Source organism: Hemiscyllium ocellatum, chromosome 5 (assembly GCF_020745735.1).
Source record: "Hemiscyllium ocellatum isolate sHemOce1 chromosome 5, sHemOce1.pat.X.cur, whole genome shotgun sequence".
In the NCBI taxonomy this organism is placed as follows: Eukaryota; Metazoa; Chordata; class Chondrichthyes; order Orectolobiformes; family Hemiscylliidae; genus Hemiscyllium; species Hemiscyllium ocellatum.
In genome coordinates this window covers 13,299,001-13,321,121 of record NC_083405.1, presented here as the reverse complement: position 1 = coordinate 13,321,121, position 22,121 = coordinate 13,299,001, and the positions used below count along the sequence as shown (strand labels likewise).

The 22,121-nt window shown below is 46.0% G+C and overlaps 1 long non-coding RNA gene across 2 annotated transcripts in view; it reads right to left on the bottom strand.

Annotated features, from left to right (window-relative positions):
• Positions 1-11,001: 11,001 nt before the first annotated feature.
• LOC132815943 (uncharacterized) overlaps positions 11,002-22,121 on the bottom strand; it is a 56,041-nt gene continuing 44,921 nt past the window's right edge. For both annotated transcript variants that reach the window (XR_009644723.1, XR_009644722.1), the window contains one exon: positions 11,002-11,484. This is a non-coding gene — a long non-coding RNA (uncharacterized LOC132815943). The remainder of the gene's footprint in view (positions 11,485-22,121) is intronic.

Here is a 22,121-nt window from a genome sequence, read left to right as displayed (position 1 = left end):
GTGATGTCATCATCGAGCAACAGTTGCACTAAACCTCACTGCCTGGAAGGGTAGGAGACACAGAAATCCCAGCAACATTTAAGATATATTTAGGTGCACGCTTGCGATGCCAAGACAAATAACGCGATGGACCAAGTATTGGAAAATGGATTAGGATAGTTAGGTGGTAGTTTTCTTTACTGTCACAGACTCAATGGCCCACAGAGCCTTTTTCTGTGCTGTGAACCTCGAGACACTTAATATAGGAATATGACAGGCCACCTTTGAAACCAGGTCAGAAAAGGTGATATTAGAATAGATGACACATGATTGGTCAATGTGTTTGGGAAGAAAGTGAGATGAAGAGGTTTAGGAGGAATTCTGGAGCTCAGCGCAGGAAACTGAAAGGACCGTCATTAAGTGAGAAATAAAAATGGGGTATCATCAAGGCTGGAATCAAAGAAAGGCACATGTAGCAGAGCTTTGAGAGACTGGAGGGGATTAGAGTTAGGGAGGGTTCTGAGACTGGAGAGGAATTATTAAAGATAAGGAAGAGTTGCGAGGCTGGATGAGATGACAGTGATAGGCAGAAATGTGAAGAGGGAGGAATGTAGAGATAGCAAGAATTAGAGTTGTAACGTTATATAGCATAGTAACATATCCTGTGGTCCAATCAATCCATGTCAACCATAATTCCAAACTAAGTTAATCTCACCTGCCTCCCCTTGGTCTATTTGCATCCAAACATTTCCTATTATGTACCTGTCCAAATGACTTTCTCGTACAATCCCTATGGCATGGAAACTGGCCATTTAGAGTCAGAGTCATAGAGATGTACAACATGGGAACAGATCCTTTGGTCCAACCCATCCATGCCGACCAGATATCCCAACCCAATCTAGTCCCACCTGCCAGCACCCGGTCCATATCCCTCCAAACCCTTCCTATTCATATATCCATCCAAATGCCTTTTAAATGTTGCAATTGTACCAGCCTCCACCACATCCTCTGGCAGCTCATTCCATACACGTACCACCCTCTGCGTGAAAAAGTTGCCCCTTTGGTCTCTTTTATATCTTTCTCCTCTCACCCTAAACCTATGCCTTCTAGTTCTGGACTCCCTGACCCCAGGGGAAAAAAAATGCCTATTTATCCTATTCATGTCCCTCATAATTTTGAAAACCTCTATAAGGTCACCCCTCAGCATCCAGCGCTCCAGGGAAAACAACCTCTCCCTATAGTTCAAATCCTCCAACCCTGGCAACATTCTTGTAAATTTTTTCTGAACCCTTTCAAGTTTCACAACATATTTCTGATAGGAAGGAGACCAGAACTGCGCGCAATATTCCAACAGTGGCCTAACCAATGTCCTGTACAGCCGCAACATGATATCCCAACTCCTGTACTCAGTCCTCTGACCAATAAAGGAAAGCATACCAAATGCCTTCTTCACTATCCTATCTACCTGCGACTCCACGTTCAAGGTGCTATGAACCTGCACCCCAAGGTATCTTTGATCAGCAACACATCCTAGGACCTTACCATTAAGTGTATAAGTCCTGGTAAGATTTGCTTTCCCAAAATGTAGCACCTCGCATTTTTAGATTAGATTAGACTTACAGTGTGGAAACAGGCCCTTCGGCCCAACAAGTCCACACCGACCCGCCGAAGCGAAACCCACCCATACCCCTACATTACCCCTTACCTAACACTACGGGCAATTTAGCATGGCCAATTCACCTGACCCGCACATCTTTGGACTGTGGGAGGAAACCGGAGCACCCGGAGGAAACCCACGCAGACACGGGGAGAACATGCAAACTCCACACAGTCAGTCGCCTGAGTCGGGAATTGAACCCAGGTCTCTGGCGCTGTGAGGCAGCAGTGCTAACCACTGTGCCACCGTGCCGCCCTGAACTAAACTCCATCTGCCACTTCTCAGCCCATTGGCCCATCAGATCAAGATCCTATTGTAATCTGAGGTAACTCTCTTCGCTGTCCACTACACCTCCAATTTTGGTGTCATCTGCAAACTTACTAACTGTATCTCATTTATGTAAATGACCAAAACGTAGAGGGCCCAGCACCGATCCTTGTGGCACTCCAATGGGCATTGCCCAACAAATCCACCCAGACCCATTCCCCTATGTTTACTCCACACTAATGCACCCAACATACATCCCTGAACGGTATCGGCAATTTAGCATGGCCAACTTACTCGTGGGAGGATACCCACACAGACACGGAAAGAATGTGCAAAGTCCACACAGACAGTCGCTGGAGGCTGGACTTGAACCCGTGTCCCTGGCGCTATGAGGCGGCAGTGCGAACCACCGAGCCACCGTGCTCCCCAGCAGTTGTAATTGTATTCACAGTGACAACATCTCTGGAGGTTCATTCAACAAGTTAACCAACTCGGTGTAAAAATTAATAAAAATTCCCTATTGTCTTTTTCAATCCTTTTCTCCCTTCACCTGTAAACTTATGCAGCCCACTCTTGAATCGCATCCCCTCCTGGAATGGGCACCTGCTGTTCACATTACCTAGATGCCTCATGATTTTATAAACCTCTAATAAGGTCACCCCTTAACCTCCTACAGTCCAGTGAAAAAAGACCCAGCCTAATCAGCCTCTCCTTATAACTGAAACCATCCATTCCCATCACCATCCTGGTAAATCTCTTCTGAACCTGCTCCAATTTAATGATATCCTTCCTATAACAGCACAATCAGAACTAGGTGCAGTATTCCAGAAGAGGCCTCCCCAACATCCTGTACAGCCTCAACGTAATGTCCCAACTCCTATACTCAAAGTCTGAACAATGAGTGCAAATGTGCTAATCACCTGCCTAACCATGCAAAACAAACTTCAAAGACCAGAACCCCTAGGTCTCTTTGTTCTATATCACTTCTCAAGGCCCGACTTCTAATGAGTGTAAGTCCTGCCCTTGTTTGTTTTATGAAAATGTAATATTTATGCATTTATTCAGATTAAACTCCATCTGCCACTGTTCAGCCATCCACCCAATTGATCAAGATCCCTTTGGAATCATAGATAACCTTTGTTGTTGTCCACTTTAACACCATTTTTAGTGTCACCCGCAAACTGACAAACCAAACTTTCTATATTCTCATCAAAATCATTCATATGAATGGCAAACAAAAGTGGACCCAGCACTGATCCCTGGGGAACACCGCTGGTCACAGGCCTTGAGTCTGAAAAAAAACCCTCCATTATTACTCTCTCGCCAACTGTTTCAATGCTGACTATCACTAATCATTCCATATCTCTCCAAATACATGTAAATCCTATCCTTCAGAATCACCTGCAGCAACTTACCCATCACTGAAGTCAGACTCACAGGCCTGTCGATCCCAGGCTTCTCCTTATATCCCTTCACAGACAAAGGTACAACATTAGCCACTCTCCAGTCATCAGACAACTCATCCGTCATTATTGATTATACAAATGTTTCCACAAGGAGCCGACAATTTCCTCCCACCCAAAGCGTTACCCTATTATTACTTCAGTCACTTGCCCTGTCTTATTACCCCAGGAAAAAGTCATGTTTTGCTCCTTCTCTGATAAATCATTTACATATTGATAAAGAAAATATTCTTGAACTCATTTAACAAATACTTCACCAACTAAATCACTATATTTAGTACCAGTCAATATTAGGAAAATTCAATTCCCTACTATTCCAACCTTATTATTCTGCCATATACCTGAGATCTCTCTGTACACTGTTCCTCAAGTTCCCTCTGATTATTGCAGCGTCTATAGTGCCATCAAACAAGGTGACTTTTTGTTTATTTGAAAACCTCTGTTCGCACAACTTTTCAAAAAAAAAGCTGTCCTCCATGATTTCAAGTTTTCCTTGTGTATTCATCCAGAGGATGTGGGTATCACTGACCAGGCCAACATTCATTGCCCATCCCTAATTACCCAGAGGGCAGTGAGAGTCAACCGCATTGCTGTGGGTTTGGAATCACCAGTAGGCCAGACCAGGTAAGGATGGTAATTTCCTTCCCTAAAGAACATTAGTGAATGAGATGGGTTTTTCCTAACAATCGACAATGGTTTCATGGCCATCATTAGAGTTTTCATTCCTGATTTTATTGAATTCAATTGCCACCATTTGCCATGGTGGGATTTAAGTCCAGGTCCCCAGACCATTACCTGGGTCTCCAGGTTACTACTCCAGTGACATTACCTCATCGGCGATTACCTCCCCTTATAGTGATGTTAAAAAATGAAAGCTTTCTTTCTATGCTTATAATTTGAGGAAATGAACTGAGACATCTCCAAAGACTTCTTCAAAAGGCTAGACAGCAGAAATCTGTTTGGAGGAAACAAATCATGCTTTTTTGAGTTATTTTTTAAAAAACTTATACCACGGACATGTAATTTCTGAGGCGGGGTGGGGGCAGGGTTACAGTGATAGCTTCGTCCAGAGGCTCACTGAAGATGTTACCTAGTATAGTCACGACATGTCTGATCATGAACCCTCCAGCTCAGCGAGCAAACCTACATCCAGAACCCCAACCTCAGTTACTAATCTTCTCAGAGCTCATTAGGGAGGGTTGTGAGGCTGGAGGCAAATCCCAGTAAATTAAACCAAGCAGTGAACTCTCCCAGCTGACTGGCTGTGAAGTTATAAACCTCCCTGGAAATCGAGCGGGCAGAAAAGAGAAACAGTGACATTTCACAACTGCCCTCAGAGAGCCCTCACTCTCAAATGACTCAGAGCTGGGGATCAGCTCAGTGGGTTTCAGTCTCTTAAAGATAAATCTTTGTTTTATTTTCGTAAATTTACAATAGTGAGTAAGGTGAGGGCTTTATTTTAATATGTCTTACAGTCTCTTTATTAATTTTTGAAAATATAAAACACAGGTATTAAGTTATTCTAGGGCAATATTTTGTAGAGCAGTAAGACTGTGCCTTTTTCTGGGTCTGTAAAATGTTAAGTTGCAGAGATAGCCATTCTTTGAGTGATGTGCCCTTCCTGTCAGATGTCTGAGATTAAGGAGCATTTCAATGATCCTGATGATGATGTCTGCATGAAGAGTGCTTGCAAATCCTATCAATCGCATAGATCTGTTGGAGTGACAGTTAAAGGCAGTGAGGCATTCACAGGAGCTAGGAAGTGTGATCGGTGGCAGTTTCAGGCAGAAAAACTGCAGATACAGTCAGATAGATGGGTTACCTCCAGGAAAGGTAGGAGAGGGAGGCAGGTAGTGCAAGTGTCTCCTCTGTCTATCCCACTTTCAAATAAGTATACTGCTTTGGAAAATGTAGGGGGTCACAGACATTCAGGGGAATGTAGCAGTGGCAGCCAAGTTACTGGTACTGAGACTGGCTCTAACGTAACGTGAGGTATATCCAGTTGCACATGATCGATGGTGATAGGGGACTCTCTAGTCAGGGGCACAGACTGCTGTTTCTGCAGCTGACAGTGAGACTCCAGAATGGGGAGGTGCCTCCCTGGTGTCAGGGTCAAGGATGTCTCAGAGAGGGAGCAGAATATTCTCAAAGGGGAGAAAACCCAAAGTGAATGTGAGGAAAGAGCTAAGTCTGAGGCTGGTGCGGTTCATACGTTAAAAGTCAAGGGCAAGGCAGAGAATGAGGTGGGACTGAGCACCTCCATTTACTTCAATGCAAGAGGCCCGACAGGTCAGGCAGATGGGCTCAGGGTATGTTTTGAAATAGCATTGGGATATTAGAGCAATTACAGAGGCATCATTCAGGGATGGATAGACTAGCAGCTTAATGTTCCAGGGTATAGATGCTATAGCAAGGATAGAAAGGGGGCAACAGAGCAGGGGAGAAGTGTTTTTGATGAGGGATAACATTACGGCTGGCCTTCAGGAGGGTATTCCTGGGAGTACATCCAGGGAATTGGGAAGTTAGAAATTAGTGATCACCTTATTGGGATTGTACTACCAACCACCCCCCTCCCCCAATAATCAGTGGGGAATTAAGAAGCAAATTTCCCAGGAGATCACTGTTCTCTGTAAGAATAGTATGGTTGCATAGAAGACTTGACCTTTTTTTCCTTTGTTCATTCACAGGATGAGGGTGTGACTGGCTGGGCCCAGAGGGCAGTCAACAATCAACCACATTGCTGTGGGTCTGGAGTCACCTGTAGGCCAGACCAGGTAAGGATGGCAGATTCCTTCCCTAAAGGACATGAGTGATCCAGGTGGGTTTTTCCAACAATTGACAGTGGATTCATTGTCGTCATTAGATTCTTAATTGCAGATTTTTATTGAATTCACATTCCACTATCTGCCGTGTCTGGATTCAAACCCAGGTTCCCTGATGGTTATCTGGGTCTCTGGATTAACTGGCTAGCGATATCACCGCCTCTTCTCTTGGGAAATGAGGCAGGGTGAGTGACTGAGGTATCAGTGGGGCAGCACATCAGCACTGAAGATCCCACAGTATTGTGGCTCAGTGGTTAGCACTGCTGCCCACGCAGCAGGGACTTGGGTTTGATTCCAGCCTCAGGCGACTGTTTGTGTGGAATTTGCACATTCTCCCAGTGTCTGCATGGGTTTCCTCCCACAATTCAAAGAAAGTGAGGACTGCAGATGCTGGAGATCAGAGCTGAAAATGTGTTGCTGGAAAAGTGCAGCAGGTCAGGCAGTATCCAAGGAGTAGGAGAATCGACGTTTCGGGCATGAGCCCTTCTTCAGGAATGAGGAAAGTGTGCCAAACAGACTAAGATAAAAGGTAGGGAGGAGGGACTTGGGGGAGGGTGTTGGAAATGTGATAGATGGAAGGAGGTTAAGGTGAGGGTGATAGGCTGGTGTGGGGGTGGGGGCGGAGAGGTCAGGAAGAAGATTGCAGGTTAGGAAGGTGGTACTGAGTTAGGGCTGGGAAGGGAAATATGTCCCTGGTGGTGGGGTCTGACTAGGTAGCGGAAATGGCAGAGATTAATGTGCTGTTTCCGGATTGCGTGGCAGGTGAGGACCAGGGGATTATTTTCTTAATTTAGTTGGGAGGGGTGGTATAAAGGCAGAGGTGCGGGAAGTGGAGGATATGTGTTGGAGGGCATTGCTGATCAAGTGTGAGGGAAATTGCGGTCCTTGAAATAGGAAAACGTTCTGGGATGTCCTGGAGTGCAATTGCTTTGCCTGGGAGTAGATAGGGCAGAGGCAGAGTAATTGGGAGTACAGGATCATGTTTTTACAGGAATATACTCTAGGGCAATCAGGAGGGCAAAAAGGAGACATGAAATAGCTTCAGGAAATGGTTTAAGGAGAATCCAAAGAAATTCTACAAATACATCAAGGATAAAAGAATAACCAGACAGAGAATAGGACCCCTTAATGATCAACAAGGCCAAGTATGGAACAACAGGAGGTGGGAGAGTTACCATACTATTCAAGTATTTCATGTTGTTATTTTATTAGAGAAGGGTATGGAAACTAGAGAGTTTGGAGAAATAAACAGTGATAAACACTGTCCATGTTACAGTGGAGGTGGTACTGGATGGCTCAAATCGCATCAAGGTGGATAGGTCCCTGGGTCCTGATCAGGTGTATTCCCGCAATTTGTGGAAAGCTAGGGAAGTGATTGCAGTGCCCCTTCCTGAGGTATTTATATCATCGTGGTAAGGAAAGGCCAGGAACAAGAGAACAGCCAGCCTGAAGTCAGTAGCAGGCATGTTGTTGGAAGGGATTCTGAGGAACAGGATTTACATGTATTTGGAAAGGTAAGGAATGATTAGGGATCGTCAACATGACTTTGTGCATGGGAAATTGTCTCTCTCTAACTTGATTGACTTTCTTTGAAGAAGTGATCGGAAGATTAATGAAGGCAGACTCTGGATGTTGTCTATATGGGCATTGAACAAGGTTCCACAAAGCAGACTGGTTAGTAAGACAACATGGAATGCAGGGAGAACTAGCCATTGGGATATAAAACTGGCTTGTAGGTAGGAGACAGAGGGTGGTGAGGGAGGGTTGATTTCTGGACTGGAAGCCTGTGGAAAGCAGCGTGCTGCGGGAATGGATATTTGAATCCTTAAATAAATGATTTGGATTTGAACATATGAGGTAGGTTTACGTAAAACAACAAAATTGGAGGTGTAATGGACAGTGAAGAAAGTTAGTTCAGAATACAAAAGGATCTTGATCAGATGGACCATTGGAGCGAGGAATGGCAGACAGAGTCCAATTTAGACAAATGTGAGCTGCTGCATTTTGGAAAAGAAAATCAAGGCAGAACTTAATGCACTTAATGGGAAGGTCCTGGGGAGTGTTGCTGAACAAAGAGACCTTGGAGTGTGGGTTCATTGATCCTTGAAAGTAGAGTCACAGGTAGGCAGGGTAGTGAAGGTGATATTTGGTCCGCTTATATTTATTAGTCAATACATTGAGTGCAGAAACTGGGACGTCATATTGTGGCTGGATAGGACATTGATTGAGCCATTTCAGGAATTCTGTTTTCAGTTCGAATTTCCCTGTTCTAATAAGGATGTTGTGAAACTTGGAATGGTTCTGCAAAATTTACAAAGACTTTGCTGTGGTTGGAGGATTTGGGCTACAGGGAGAGGCTGAATAGGCTGGGGCTATTTTCACTGGAGAGTCAAAGACTGAGAGGTGACCTTTGGGCGATTTATAAAATCATGAGGAGCATGGATACAGTGAACAGCCGGGGTCTTTTTTTCCCCAGGTTAAGTGAGTCCAAAACAAAACCACTTGGGTTTAAGTGGAGAGGGCAAAGATTTAAAAGGGATCTAAGGGGCAATGTTTTCAAGCTGAATTTGTTGTATGGATGGAATGAGCTGCAAAGAGAAGTAATGGAGGCTGATACATTTACAACATTTAAAAGGCATCCGATTGGGTACATGAATAGGGAGGGATTTGAGGAATTCAGACCAATAGCTGGCAAGTGGGACTCTGTTAGTTTAGGATTCCTAGTTGGCATGGGCGAATTGGACCATTGTTTCTGTGCTGTACATCTCAGCACAGATAATTCTCCTTGGATCTGAGAAGGTTAAGCAGTGATTATGACCAGGTGTAGATTTGTTTCCAAGATATCTAATTTGAAGAAAGAGGGGAATTTTTAATAATGTCACAATTTTAGCAACTACTTTAAGTTAATTGGCAAATAATGCAAGGTGAATATGTGACCTATAATTTACTCAGTACATTCTGAGCATCTGGAACCGTCGGTACAGCAGGTGGACACAGATTCAGCAGGTATTCTCAAACAGATTTGCAATTTTACTTTTTAAGGAAAGTCTTGGGAGATTGTGGCCAAATGTGAGGGGAATTGGGACAGATTTGCAGCATCTCCAGAGGGAGAGAGTACAGCTCCTATTGGCTGAATAGCCCCCAGCCCCTGTGCTCTGTGATACTGCCCCATTCACTGTGAATGATGAAGCTCATCCCAGGGCAGAGAGAGGTAGGAGCCCACCACTCACATCACAATGGGGCCTGGCTGATTGATGGCAGCTCACTGACCAATAGGGGGTGAGTTGATGTGGTCCTTCCAGCCAATGGCAATGAATAAGAGGCGTGGCCAGCAAGATGACACATGACCATGAGCTGTGCAGGGGCAATGTCACTGAGAGTGGGAGAGACAGCAGAGAGGCTGCTAGACCTGAATTACAACCTCCTGGTAAAAAATGAGGTCTGCAGATGCTGGAGATCACAGCTGCAAATGTGTTGCTGGTCAAAGCACAGCAGGTTAGGCAGCATCTCAGGAATAGAGAATTCGACGTTTCGAGCATAAGCCCTTCATCAGGAATAAGAGAGAGAGAGCCAAGCCGGCTGAGATAAAAGGTAGGGAGGAGGGACTAGGGGGAGGGGCGATGGAGGTGGGATAGGTGGAAGGAGGTCAAGGTGAGGGTGATAGGCCGGAGTGGGGTGGGGGCGGAGAGGTCAGGAAGAGGATTGCAGGTTAGGAGGGCGGTGCTGAGTTGAGGGAACCGACTGAGACAAGGTGGGGGGAGGGGAAATGAGGAAGCTGGAGAAATCTGAATTCATACCTTGTGGTTGGAGGGTTCCCAGGCGGAAGATGAGGCGCTCCTCCTCCAGCCGTCGTGTAGTTGTGTTCTGCCGGTGGAGGAGTCCAAGGACCTGCATGTCCTCGGTGGAGTGGGAGGGGGAGTTAAAGTGTTGAGCCACGGGGTGATTGGGTTGGTTGGTTCGGGCGGCCCAGAGGTGTTATTGGGTTGGTTGGTTCGGGCGGCCAACACCTGTGGGCGGCACGGTGGCACAGTGGTTAGCACTGCTGCCTCACACGCCTGTAGACCCGGGTTCAATTCCCGACTCAGGCGACTGACTGTGTGGAGTTTGCACGTTCTCTGTCTGCGTGGGTTTCCTCCGGGTCCTCCGGTTTCCTCCCACTCCAAAGATGTGCGGGTCAGGTGAATTGGCCACTAAATTGCCCAGTGTTAGGTAAGGGGTAAATGTAGGGGTATGGGTGGGTTGCGCTTCGGCGGGTCGGTGTGGACTTGTTGGGCCGAAGGGCCTGTTTCCACACTAAGTCTAATCTAATCTAAACTACACGACGGCTGGAGGAGGAGCGCCTCATCTTCCGCCTGGGAACCCTCCAACCACAAGGTATGAATTCAGATTTCTCCAGCTTCCTCATTTCCCCTCCCCCCACCTTGTCTCAGTCGGTTCCCTCAACTCAGCACCGCCCTCCTAACCTGCAATCCTCTTCCTGACCTCTCCGCCTCAAACCTCCTGGTAAATTAAAACCAAAAGAACTGTGGATGCTGTAAATCAGAAACAACAACCAGGAGGCTCGTGAAAATGTCAGCGGGCCTAATAGCATCTGTGAAGAGAAACCAGAGTTAAAGTTTCAGATCCGGTGACCCTTCCTCAGAACTGATGTAACCAAGGAAAAAAAGTCAGTTTATATGCAGAAGGTAGGGTGGGGGAGGATGTAAGGAGTAAAGGGTAGGTGGGGATAGAGCGAGAAGAACAGTTGGATAAAAGTTTTTTTTATTTTAGAAATATACTTTATTCATAGATACTTTGATCTATACAACTGGACATGCCGTAGTACATAGGTAACCATTCCATTTCTTTTCATATCGAAACAGAGTAATCATTCCTATTTACAGGTCGGTATGATTATATTTTGAGCTGAGGTGCCAGCAGAGCCCAAATGACTACGTGGGCCCCCTGTTCTTCTTAGGCAGGCAGATGCTACATGGTGGTCTTTCCCCACCATGCTTTGGCGGCAGCTGCCCCAAGCTTCAGCGCGTCCCTCAACATGTAGTCCTGGACCTTGGAATGTGCCAGTCAGTGCTTTCTCCCTCAACCTACACATATCTCCTCAGGAACGTCAGGACATCAGTTGCTTGAACATAGGGGTTGTACGTGTGGATCATGACAACCCGACTCCTCTGTGCAGGAAGCACACACAGCGGGACCGCTGACAAGATGGAGAACAGCGGCTTCCCCTCCTTTTCCTTGAAGACCTTCAGGAGCTGCTGGCATTGCTTCACGCTCCTGAAGGTGACATCGAAGTAGCCTGCCCCAGGGAAATGATAAAGGATTAGATAACTATCAGGCTGGGAGGGTAAATAGCTGTTAATTGGGACTGTTAGGGGTAACCATAGGTAATTTATAATGACAGGCTGTGGGGACAAGGCCTGATGTGTGGATAAGGCCTTAGGGCATGGGATTGTTAACCTATGTTTAGCCACGAACTGTCTCCATTGTAAGCTGTTCCCCACCTACATCAATCCATGATTGGAGCTGCCGAGGACACGTTCCTCTGGAATATTCTCCCTAACCCTTTCTGTCCTCCTTTTAATTTGTATCTGAAAATAGTTCTGTTTAATCAACGTTTCCATCATTCGTGAAGCACTTTAGGTAGATTTGTCAAGATGAACAGCTCCATACAATGCAGGTAGTTGTTGTTAATGTCTAACATTCGGAGAAACCGGAATGAACCCTCTCTCTCGTACCTGATGAGCAGCAGCAAAAACAAAAGGTCTCTGCAGTGATTGATGTCAGTGCAGGCCAACAGGAGGCAGAGGGTGAGACTCGAGGACCAGGTAATGCCAGTTTGTCCTCCAACCAATCAGAGTGAATGAGGGTATCCTCAACACTGGAATTAAGGAAAGGCACATATAGCAGAGGTTTGAGAAACTGGAGGAGATTAGAGATAGGGAGCGTTCTGACGCTGCAGAGGAATTACAGAGAGAAGGAAGAGTTGTGAGGATGGATAAGGTGACAGTGATTGGGAGAGTTGTGAGGATGGAGGCATTCACAGAGATAGCGAGGAAACAGACCCTGTGGTCTAACCAATCCATGTCGGCCATAATTCCAAACTGAACTAATCGCACCTGCCTCTGCTTAGTCCACATTCATCCAAGTATTTCCTATTAATGTACTTATCCAAATGTCTTTTAAATATTATAATTGTATTCACAGCTACCACTTCCTCTGGAAGTTCATTCTACATGGATAAAAATTAAAACATCCCTAATGTCTTTTTTTTCAAACCTTTCTCATCTCTTCTCAAAAGTATGCACCCGAGTCTTGAATTCCCTTCTCCCTCGGCCATTCACCTTATCCATACTCTTCATGAATTTATAAACCTCTAATAAGGTCACCCCTGAACTTCCTACGCTTTAGTGAAAAATGTCTCAGCCTCTCCTTATTACACAATCCTTCCATTCCCATCACCATCCTGGTAAATTTCTTCTGAATCTACTCCAATTTAATAATAGCCTTCCTATAACAGCACAACCAGAACTGGGCACAGTATTCCAGAAGAGGCCTCACTAACATCCTTTACAACCTCAACAAAGCAACTCCCTCTACTCCAAGGTCTGAACAATGAAGGTAAGTGTGCTAATCACCTTCTGAACCATACTGTCTACATGTGACACAGACTTCAAAAGACTGAACCCCTCGGTCTCTTTGTTCCATATCACTACACTAGGCCCTACTTTTAATTAGTGTAAGTCCTGCCCTCATTTGTTTTATCAAGATGTAATATTTTGAATTTATTCTAATCCAAAAATCCAATAAAGTCTTTGAGTATAAAGGCAATAGGAGTGTACTTAAGAGGGAAATCAGGAGGGCAAAAAGGGAGATAGCTTTGGCAAGTAGGGTTAAGGATAAGCCAAAGGGCTTTTATAATTATGTTCAGAACAAAAGGCCATCCAGAGAGAGAATACAGTAACTCAAAGATCAGCAAGGCAGCCTATGCATGGAGCTGCAGACGATGGGGGAGATACTAAACAAGTATTTTGCAATAGTGTTTACTGTGGAGAAGGACATGGGTGATCCAGAATGTGGGGAAATAGACGGTGACATCTTGAAAAATGTCCATATTACAGAGGAGGTGGTGCTGGATGAGTGGCTAACGAGCCAGTGCAGGGGAGAAGGATTCGCATTTTTGGATCATTATAATCTACTCTGGGGTAGAGTTGAACTGCATAAGGATGGATTGTCCCTGAATTGGAAGATGTCTAATATCTAGGCATGGAGACTTGCTAGTGATATTTGGGAAGCATTAAACCAGTGGGGAAGTCAGGGGTAAACCCAAATAGATAGTGAGAAAAGAGGTAAATCTGAGGCTGGTACAGTTCAGAAGTCAAGCAGTCAAGTACAAGGCACAGAATGAGGTGGGACTGAGCAGTGACACTGCATTTACGTTGATGGAAGAGGCCTGACAGGGAAGGGAGATGAGCTCAGGGTATGGTTTTGAACATGGGACTGGGATATCATGGGTATGACAGAAATGTGGCTCAGGGATGGATAGGACTGGCAGCTTAGTGTTCCAGGGTATAGATGATATATGAAGGATAGAACGGGGGACAAGAGAGGAGGAGTGGAGTTTTTGATTAGGGATAGCATTATGGTTGTGCTTCAGGAGGATATTCCTGGGAGTACGCCCATTGAAGTTATTTGGATGGAACGGAGATAAGAGAGGGATGATCACCTTATTGGGGTTGTCTGCGTGGGTTTCGTCCAGGTGCTCTGGTTTCCTCCCATTTTCCAAAGATGTGCAGGTTGGTGGATTATCCAGGTTGAATTGCCCATAGTGTTCAGGGATGTGCAGGTTAGGTGAGTTATCCAGGCTGAATTGCCCATAGTGTTCAGGGATGCGCAGGTTGGGTGAGTTATCCAGGTTGAATTGCCCATAGTGTTCAGGGGTGTATAGGTTAGGTGGATTGGCCATGGGAAATGCAATGTTACAGGGGTAGGGTAGGAGGCTCTGAGGGTCAGTGTGGATGTGATGGGCCGATTGGATTATCTGATAATTCTACTAGTTTTAAACTGGCTTTAGAAAAGAAGAGATCAGATGTAAAAGTTAATGTTCTAATTTGGACAAAGGCCAATTTTAATGACATGAGGCAAGACCTTTCAAAATTTGTTTGCAGGAGGCTATTCCCAGGTAAAGGGACGGCTGGAAAATGGTAACATAAGAACATAAGGAAGAGGAGCAGGAGTAGGCCATCTGGCCCCTCAAGCCTGCTCTGCCATTCAAAAAGGTCAGGGCTGATCTTTTCATGGTCTCAGCTCCACTTTCCTGCTGTCTCACCATAACCCTTAAGTCCTTTCCTGTTCACAAATCTATCTTTTGCATTAAAGACATTCAAGATGAAAGCCCAACTGCTTCACTCAGCAGGAAATTCCACAGGTTCACAACCCTTTAGCTGAAGAAGTTCCTCCTGAATTCAGTCCTAAATCTGCTCCCCCTTATTTTGACGCTATGCCCTCTAGTTTCACCCACCCCCAGTGGAAATAACCTCCCTGCTTCTATCTTATCTATTCTTTTCATTATTTTATTTTTCCTATCCAATCTCCCATTCTTCTAAATTCCAAAGAGTATAGTCCCAGTCTACTCAATCTCTCCACATACACCAACCCTCTCAACTCCTGACTCAAACTAGTGACCCTCCTCTGCACCCCCTCTTGTGTCAATGCATCCTTCCTGAAGTAAGAAGAGCAAACCTGTACACAGTACTCCCCGTGTAGCCTCCCCAGCACCCTGTACAACTGCAGCATAACCATCCCTCTAGCAATGAAGGACAATATTCCCTTCACTGCCTTAATTACCGGCTGCACCTGCAAACCAACTTCCTGTGATTCATGCACAAGGACACCCAGCTCCCTCTGCACAGCAGCATGCTGCAAGTTTTCAATATTTTAATCATCCAGTTTGCTGTTAGTCTGACCAAAATGAATGACCTCACGTTCCCCAACATTATACCCCATCTGCCAGACCCTAAGTCACTCACTTAACCTATCTGTATCCCTGTGTAGACTGACAGTGGTCTCTGCACACATTGCTCTACCTCATCTTAATGTTAAATGTGAACTCTGACATCGTACACTTGGTCCTCAACTCCAAAACATTTGTGTAAATTGTAACAGTTGGAGTGCCAACACTAACCCAAACACTCATTTGTCCCCGTTCTTTATTTTTGTTCATTAACCAATCCTCCATCCATGCCAATGCATTACCCATAATGCTGTGCAGCCTTTACCTTATACAGCAGCCTTTTGTGTGGCAACTTGTTAAATACCTTCTGGAAATCCAGATGCACCACATCCACTTGTTCCCCCTTGTTCAATGCGCTTGTTGTGTTCTCTCCCAACCCCGCCATCTCTCTTAGTCCCTGGGATGCATTCCATCAGGGCCAGGAGACCCATCTACCTTTAGGCTGTTACCTTTCACAATATTACGTCTTTACTGAGAATGATTGCTTCTCTGTCCTCATCTGCCATTGCCTCCATAGGCCTGCGACATTGAGAGTACATAGACAGTATGTTCCTGTTAAGGCCAAGGCTGGTAGGTGTAGAGAATGCTACCTGTCAAGAGAAATTGAGGCCCTGGTCAAGAAAATAAATGCGGCATATGACAGGTACAGACAGCTGGGTTTGTGTGACTCCCTAGAAGAGTATAAGGGCAGTAGAAATATACTGGAGGTAAACCAGGAGGGCAAAAGGGACATGAGATAGGTTTAAGAAATAAGTTTGAGGAGAATCCAAAGCAATTCTACAAATACAGTAAGGACAAACAAGTAACCAGGCAGAGAATAGGTACCCGCAAAAATCATCAAAGCTGTCTGTGGAACCGCAGGAGGTGAGAGAGATTCTACACGAGATTCTTTTACTGAAGGAGGATGTGGCAGCTTTTATATTTGGAGAAATAAATAGTGATAACTTGACAAGTGTCCATATGATTCCTGATGAAGGGCTCTGGCCCGAAACGTCGAATTTCCTGTTCCTTGGATGCTGCCTGACCTGCTGTGCTTTAACCAGCAACACATTTTCCGCTCTGATCTCCAGCATCTGCAGACCTCACTTTTTACTCGAAGTGTCCATATTAAAACGGATGGACTACTGGATGTCTTAAAATGCATAAAGGTGGATATATCACTGGGACGTGCTCAGGTGTAACGCAGAACTTTGTGGGAATCTAGGGAAGTGTTTGATGGACCCTTCGCTGAGATATTTGTGTCATTGATAGTCACAGATGAGGTGCTGGAAGATGGGCTCCATTATTTGAGAAAGGTGGGAAGGAAAGGCCACTCCCCACTGATTAGGGAGAGGTAGCATGGCTTTGTGCATGGAAGTCACTAACTTAGACTTCAGTAAGACATAAACGTCTACATATCAGACTGGTTAGCAAGTTCGACACTGTAGAATACAAGGAGAACTAGCTATTTGGATACAGAATTGTTTAGAAGGTCATAGAGTCATAGAGATGCATAACATGGAAACAGACCCTTCAGTCCATTCCGTCCATGCCAACCACTTACCCCAACCCAATCTAGCCCAACCTGTCAGCACCGAGCCCATATCCATCCAAACCTCCCTATTGACATATCCATCCAGATGGATTTTCAATGTTGCAATTGTACCAGTCTCCATCACATCTTCTGATAGCTCATTCCATACACGCAGCACTCTCTGCATGAAAATGTTGCCCTTCAGGTCTCTTTCATATCTTTCCCCTCTCACCCTAAGCCTGTGCCGTCTAGTTCTGGAATTCCCCCACCCGAGAGAAAAGATTAGATTAGATTACTTACAGTGTGGAAACAGGCCCTTCAGCCCAACAAGTCCACACCGACCCTCTGAAGAGCAACCCACCCTGCTACTTTTACCCCGTCACCTAACACTATGGGCAACTTAACATGGCCAGTTCACCTAACCTGCATATTTTTGAACTGTGGGAGGAAATTGGAGCACCCGGAGGAAACCCACGCAGACAAAGGGAGAATGTGCAAACTCCACACAGACAACTGCCTGAGGCAGGAATCGAATCCGGATCACTGGCACTGTGAGGGGGGGGGGGAACTCTGAGTGTGAAGGGATTGGAAGAGACAGCAGAGACTGGGAGAGGGGTGGAGTTCGTGTGGATTGGGAAGGTTGATAAACACTGTTTCAGCCTGCTAGACTGAAATAGGTTCTCCGGGTAAATTAAAACCAAAAGAACTGCAGATGCTGTAAATCACACACAACAACCAGAAGATACTGGAAAAACTCAGCAAATCTGACAGCATCTGTGAAGAGAAATCAGTTCGCATTTTGGATTTGGTGACCCTACCTCAGGTACTGATGATTTGGAGATGCCGGTGTTGGACTGGGGTGTACAAAGTTAAAAATTACACAACACCAGGTTATAGTCCAACAGGTTTAATTGGAAGCACAATAGCTTTCGGAGCGAGGCTCCTTCATCAGATGATTGTCATCACCTGATGAAGGACCGTCGCTCTGAACGCTAGTGTGCTTCCAATTAAACTTGTTAATATAACCTGATGTTGTGTGATTTTTAACTCAGGTACTGATGTTACTGAGAAAAAAAATGTCGGTTTAGATGCAGAAGGTAGGGGTTAGAGAATAAATGATAGGTGGGGATAGAATCCAAAGAGAGAGATAGAAGCAGTTGGACAAAGGAGTGGATAACAATCTGGCTGGGGGAGGGTGAATAGTTGTTTATGGGGACTGTTAGTGACTAACCATAGGTACTGTGTAATGGCTGGCTACGTAATAACACCTCTGGGACACCCGGACCAACCAACCCAACCACCCCATGGCTCAACACTTCAACTCCCCCTCCCACTCCACCAAGGACATGCAGATCCTTGGACTCCTCCATCGCCAGACCATAACAACACGACGGCTGGAGGAAGAGCGCCTCATCTTCCGCCTAGGAACCCTCCAACCACAAGGGATGAACTCAGATTTCTCTAGTTTCCTCATTTCCCCTCCCCCCCACCTCGTCTCAGTCCCAACCCTCGAACTCAGCACCACCTTCCTAACCTGCAATCTTCTTCTGACCTCTCCGCCCCCACCCCCACTCCGGCCTATCACCCTCACCTTTACCTCCTTCCACCTATCGCATTTCCAACGCCCTCCCCCAAGTCCCTCCTCCCTACCTTTTATCTTAGCCTGCTTGGCACATCTTCCTCGTTCCTGAAGAAGGGCTCATGCCTGAAACATCAATTCTCCTGCTCCTTGGATGCTGGCTGACCTGCTGCGCTTTTCCAGCAACACATTTTCAGCTCTGATCTCCAGCATCTGCAGTCCTCACTTTCTCCTACGTAATAACAAGGCCTGGTATGTGGGGTAGGGGGCAAAGAAACTAGGACGTGGGAGCGTTCAGGACATAAAATTATTGAATTCGATGTTGAAGCCAGAGGATTGCAGGGTCCCCGAGTGGGAGATGAGTTGTTATTTTTCTAACTTGCTTTAAATTGTTGCGCTGGAAAAGCACAGCAGGTCAGGCAGCATCCAAAGAACAGGAGAATCATGTATTGGGCATATAAGCACTTCATCATCAGAAATATGGGTGGTGAGGGAAGAGGGCTGTGAGATAAATAGGGAGGGGTGTGTGGGGTTGGGGGAAGGGAGTTAGAAAGGCAACAAGTAGATGTAGATGGAGGGGTAGTGGTGAAAGGATATAGTGGATAATTGGAAAGGAAGATGGACAGGTGGGACAATTCAAGAGGCCAGTGCCGAGTTGGAGGGTTGAATCTGGGATAAGGTGGGTGAGGGGAGATGACGAAACATTGATGTTGTGTGGTTGAAAGGTCCCAAGGTGGAAGATGAGGTGTTGTTCCTCCAGGCCTTGGGTGGCTCAAATTTGGGAGTGGAGGACATCTGAGACTTGCATGTCCTTGACAGCGTGGTGGCGGAGGGGGAGTAGCTGATGTGGTCAGCCACAGGGCGGTGGATTTGATTGGTGCATGTTCCCAGAAATGTTCCCTGAAATATTCCACACGTTGGCATCCTGACTCTCCAGTGTAGAGGAGACCACATAGAGAGCAGCGGACACAATAGATGAGGTGTTTGGATGGGCAGGGAAATCTCTGTTGGATGTGGGAGGATCCTGTGTTGCCTTGGATGGAGGTGAGGGGAAGGTGTGGGCACAGGTTTTACACCTCTTGCAGTGGCAAGTGAAGGTGCCGGGAGTGGAGGGTGGGTTGGTGGGGAGCATCGATCTAATGAGGGAGTCTCAGAGAGAATTGTCTCTGTGGAATGCTGAAAGGGGTGAGGAGGGAAATATATTTCTGATGGGATCTGATTGTAGGTGGTGGAAATGGTGGAGGATGATGTGTTGTATCTGGGTGGAAGGTGAGGACTAGGGGGATTCCATCTTTGTTGCGGTTGGAGGTGTTGGGGTTCAAGAGCAGAGATGCGAGAAGTGGAGGAGATGCACTAACCATATTGATGACTGTATGGGAGGGGAAATTGCTATCCTTAAAATTGGAGGCCATTCTGGAGTGTTCTGCCAGCTTGCATCAAGTTTCACTGGAACACTGCAGTAAGCATGAGACAGAGATGTTGGCCAGGGAACAGGCTTGTGAGTTAAAGTGGCAAGCAACTGGAAGCTCATTGTCTTTTTTGCAGCAGAACATAGATCGTCAGCCACCATTTCCATCACCTCCACTGAGATGCTGCCAGACACAGGTTCCTGTCTCCTCCATTAACAGCTATGCACCCTCCCAGCCAGATTGTTATCCACTCCTTTTCTTTCCAAATGTTCCTGTCTCTCTTTAACCTCCATCCCCACCTATTATTTACTCTTTAACCCCTATCTCCTGTCATCCAAAGATGTGCAGGTTAGGTGAATTGGCCCAGCTAAATTTCCCATAGTGTTCAGGGATATGCATTAGTCCGGGATCTGTGTGGGATAAACTTCAGAGGGTGGGTGTGGAATTGTTGGGCCGAAGGGCCAGTTTCCACATTGTTGGGATTCTAATTTCCCAGCTGTCATCGGTTCTGAGGAAGGGTCACTGGACCCTTGGTGTTTGCAGGAGGAGGAAACGGAAAAGGGGAGCGTGGCAGCAGAAACCGGATGAAATTTAGACTGGGAGGGTTTCGCTCCACTCTGGGAGTAACTAGATGAATCTAGGGAGATGTTGTGACAGGAGCCCTCAGACTGTGCTGTGCTCCTCTTGTACAATGTGGGAAATAAGAGACACTTCCAGTGTCCCTGACAGCTATCTGTGCAGGAAGTGTTACTGGGAAACTGCTTTTCAGACCTGGAGCTGTGAGTGGACTCACTGGAGCATCTGCAATCCTGAGAATGTTTTGGACAGCATGTTTAGTGAGTTAGTCACACTGCAGGTGAGGGTTACACAGGCAGAAAGAGAATGGGTCACCATCAGATCAAGCAAAAGGCTCAGGAAGGAGTGCAGGAGTCCTCAGTGGTCATCCCCTTCCCAAACAGATACCGTATACTGCTTGGGATTCGGTTATGGGGGGTTACAGGTAGGATGGCCTCTCAGGGAAATCAGCAACAGCCAGGGTCATGACACCACAGATAGCTGTGCTGCACCGAATGGAAGGAAAGTACCATGTGCTTGTGAGAGCAGGAATAAGAGGAAAGATCAGCTGGATGTGTGGCTGGACAAATGATGTACCAGAGAAGGGTTTAGGTTCTTCAGGCACTGGGACTGTTTCTGAGTTAGGTGGGACCTATACCAGCCTGACCAGTTATCCCTGGGCAGAGCTGGGAGAAATCTCCTCATAGGGGCTTTTGCCAGTTTCATTGGTGACATTTTAACTAGTTTGGCAGCGGGATGGGAACTAAAGTGTAGGCTTAGATGGGTCAGGTACAGGTCAGGGAATGGGAGGTAGAATATCAGTGATGATTCAACGGCTCAGAAAGCCAAAGGAAAGGAGGATTAAACAAGGATTGAGTCCCTCTTCATTCATCAGTCCTGACATCACAGGAATTAGAGTCAACAAAATCTGGAGTTGTACAGCTCTTTGTCTCTAAGTGCTTCAGCAAAATGGTGGAAATCTGCAATAAAAACAAAAAGTGCTGGAGATCCTCAGCAGGTCGGGCGGCATCTAAAGTGGTGACAGATGCAGGAAACATTGCAGCCTTGAAGAAGTGTTTAGATGATCACACCAGGCACTACAATATCGATTACATGCTGAGTGCCAGAACGTGGGACTAGAATAAACGGGTACTTGATGACCAGCATGAATACGCTGGGGCTGGAAAGTTGACGTTTCGGGACAGGACTATTCATGAGAACTGACAAAGGGTCCTGATCGAAAACGTTAACTTTCCTGCTCGTCTGATGCTGCCTGACCTGCTGCACTTCCCCAGATCCATATTTTATAAACTCTGATTTCCAGTTGCTCCAGTCCTTAACTACCTCCACGTCCCAGGACTCAGTCTGGTGACCCTCCTTTACTCTCTCTCAATAACCAGGATAGCCTTCCTTGGGAAAGATTAACAAAGGTACACTCAGTACTCCAGGTGTGGTCTCACCAAGGCCCTTCCAGAAAGGGATCCCTGCTCCTGTACTCGAATCCTCTCACTAGGAAGTTCACACATCATTTACATTATCCACTGCTTCCCAATCCTGCCTGCTTCCGAAAAGAGGGAATTACAGAGAAATACAGAATAAAATGGAGTCAGAGTCTCTGGTATAAAATTGTTGAACACAATGCCCCCAAATCTCCATACCGGTCTTCAAGCACACATGCCTGGTGTTACCATCTAAACACTTCTTCAAGGCTGCAATGTTTCCTGCATCTGTCACCATTTCAGAAGCTGCCCGACCTGCTGAGGTTCTCCAGCACGTTTTGTTTTTATTGTAGATTTCCACTATTTTGCTGAAGCACTTTGAGTCAGAGAGTTATACAGCATGAAACAGACCCTTCAGTCCAACCCGT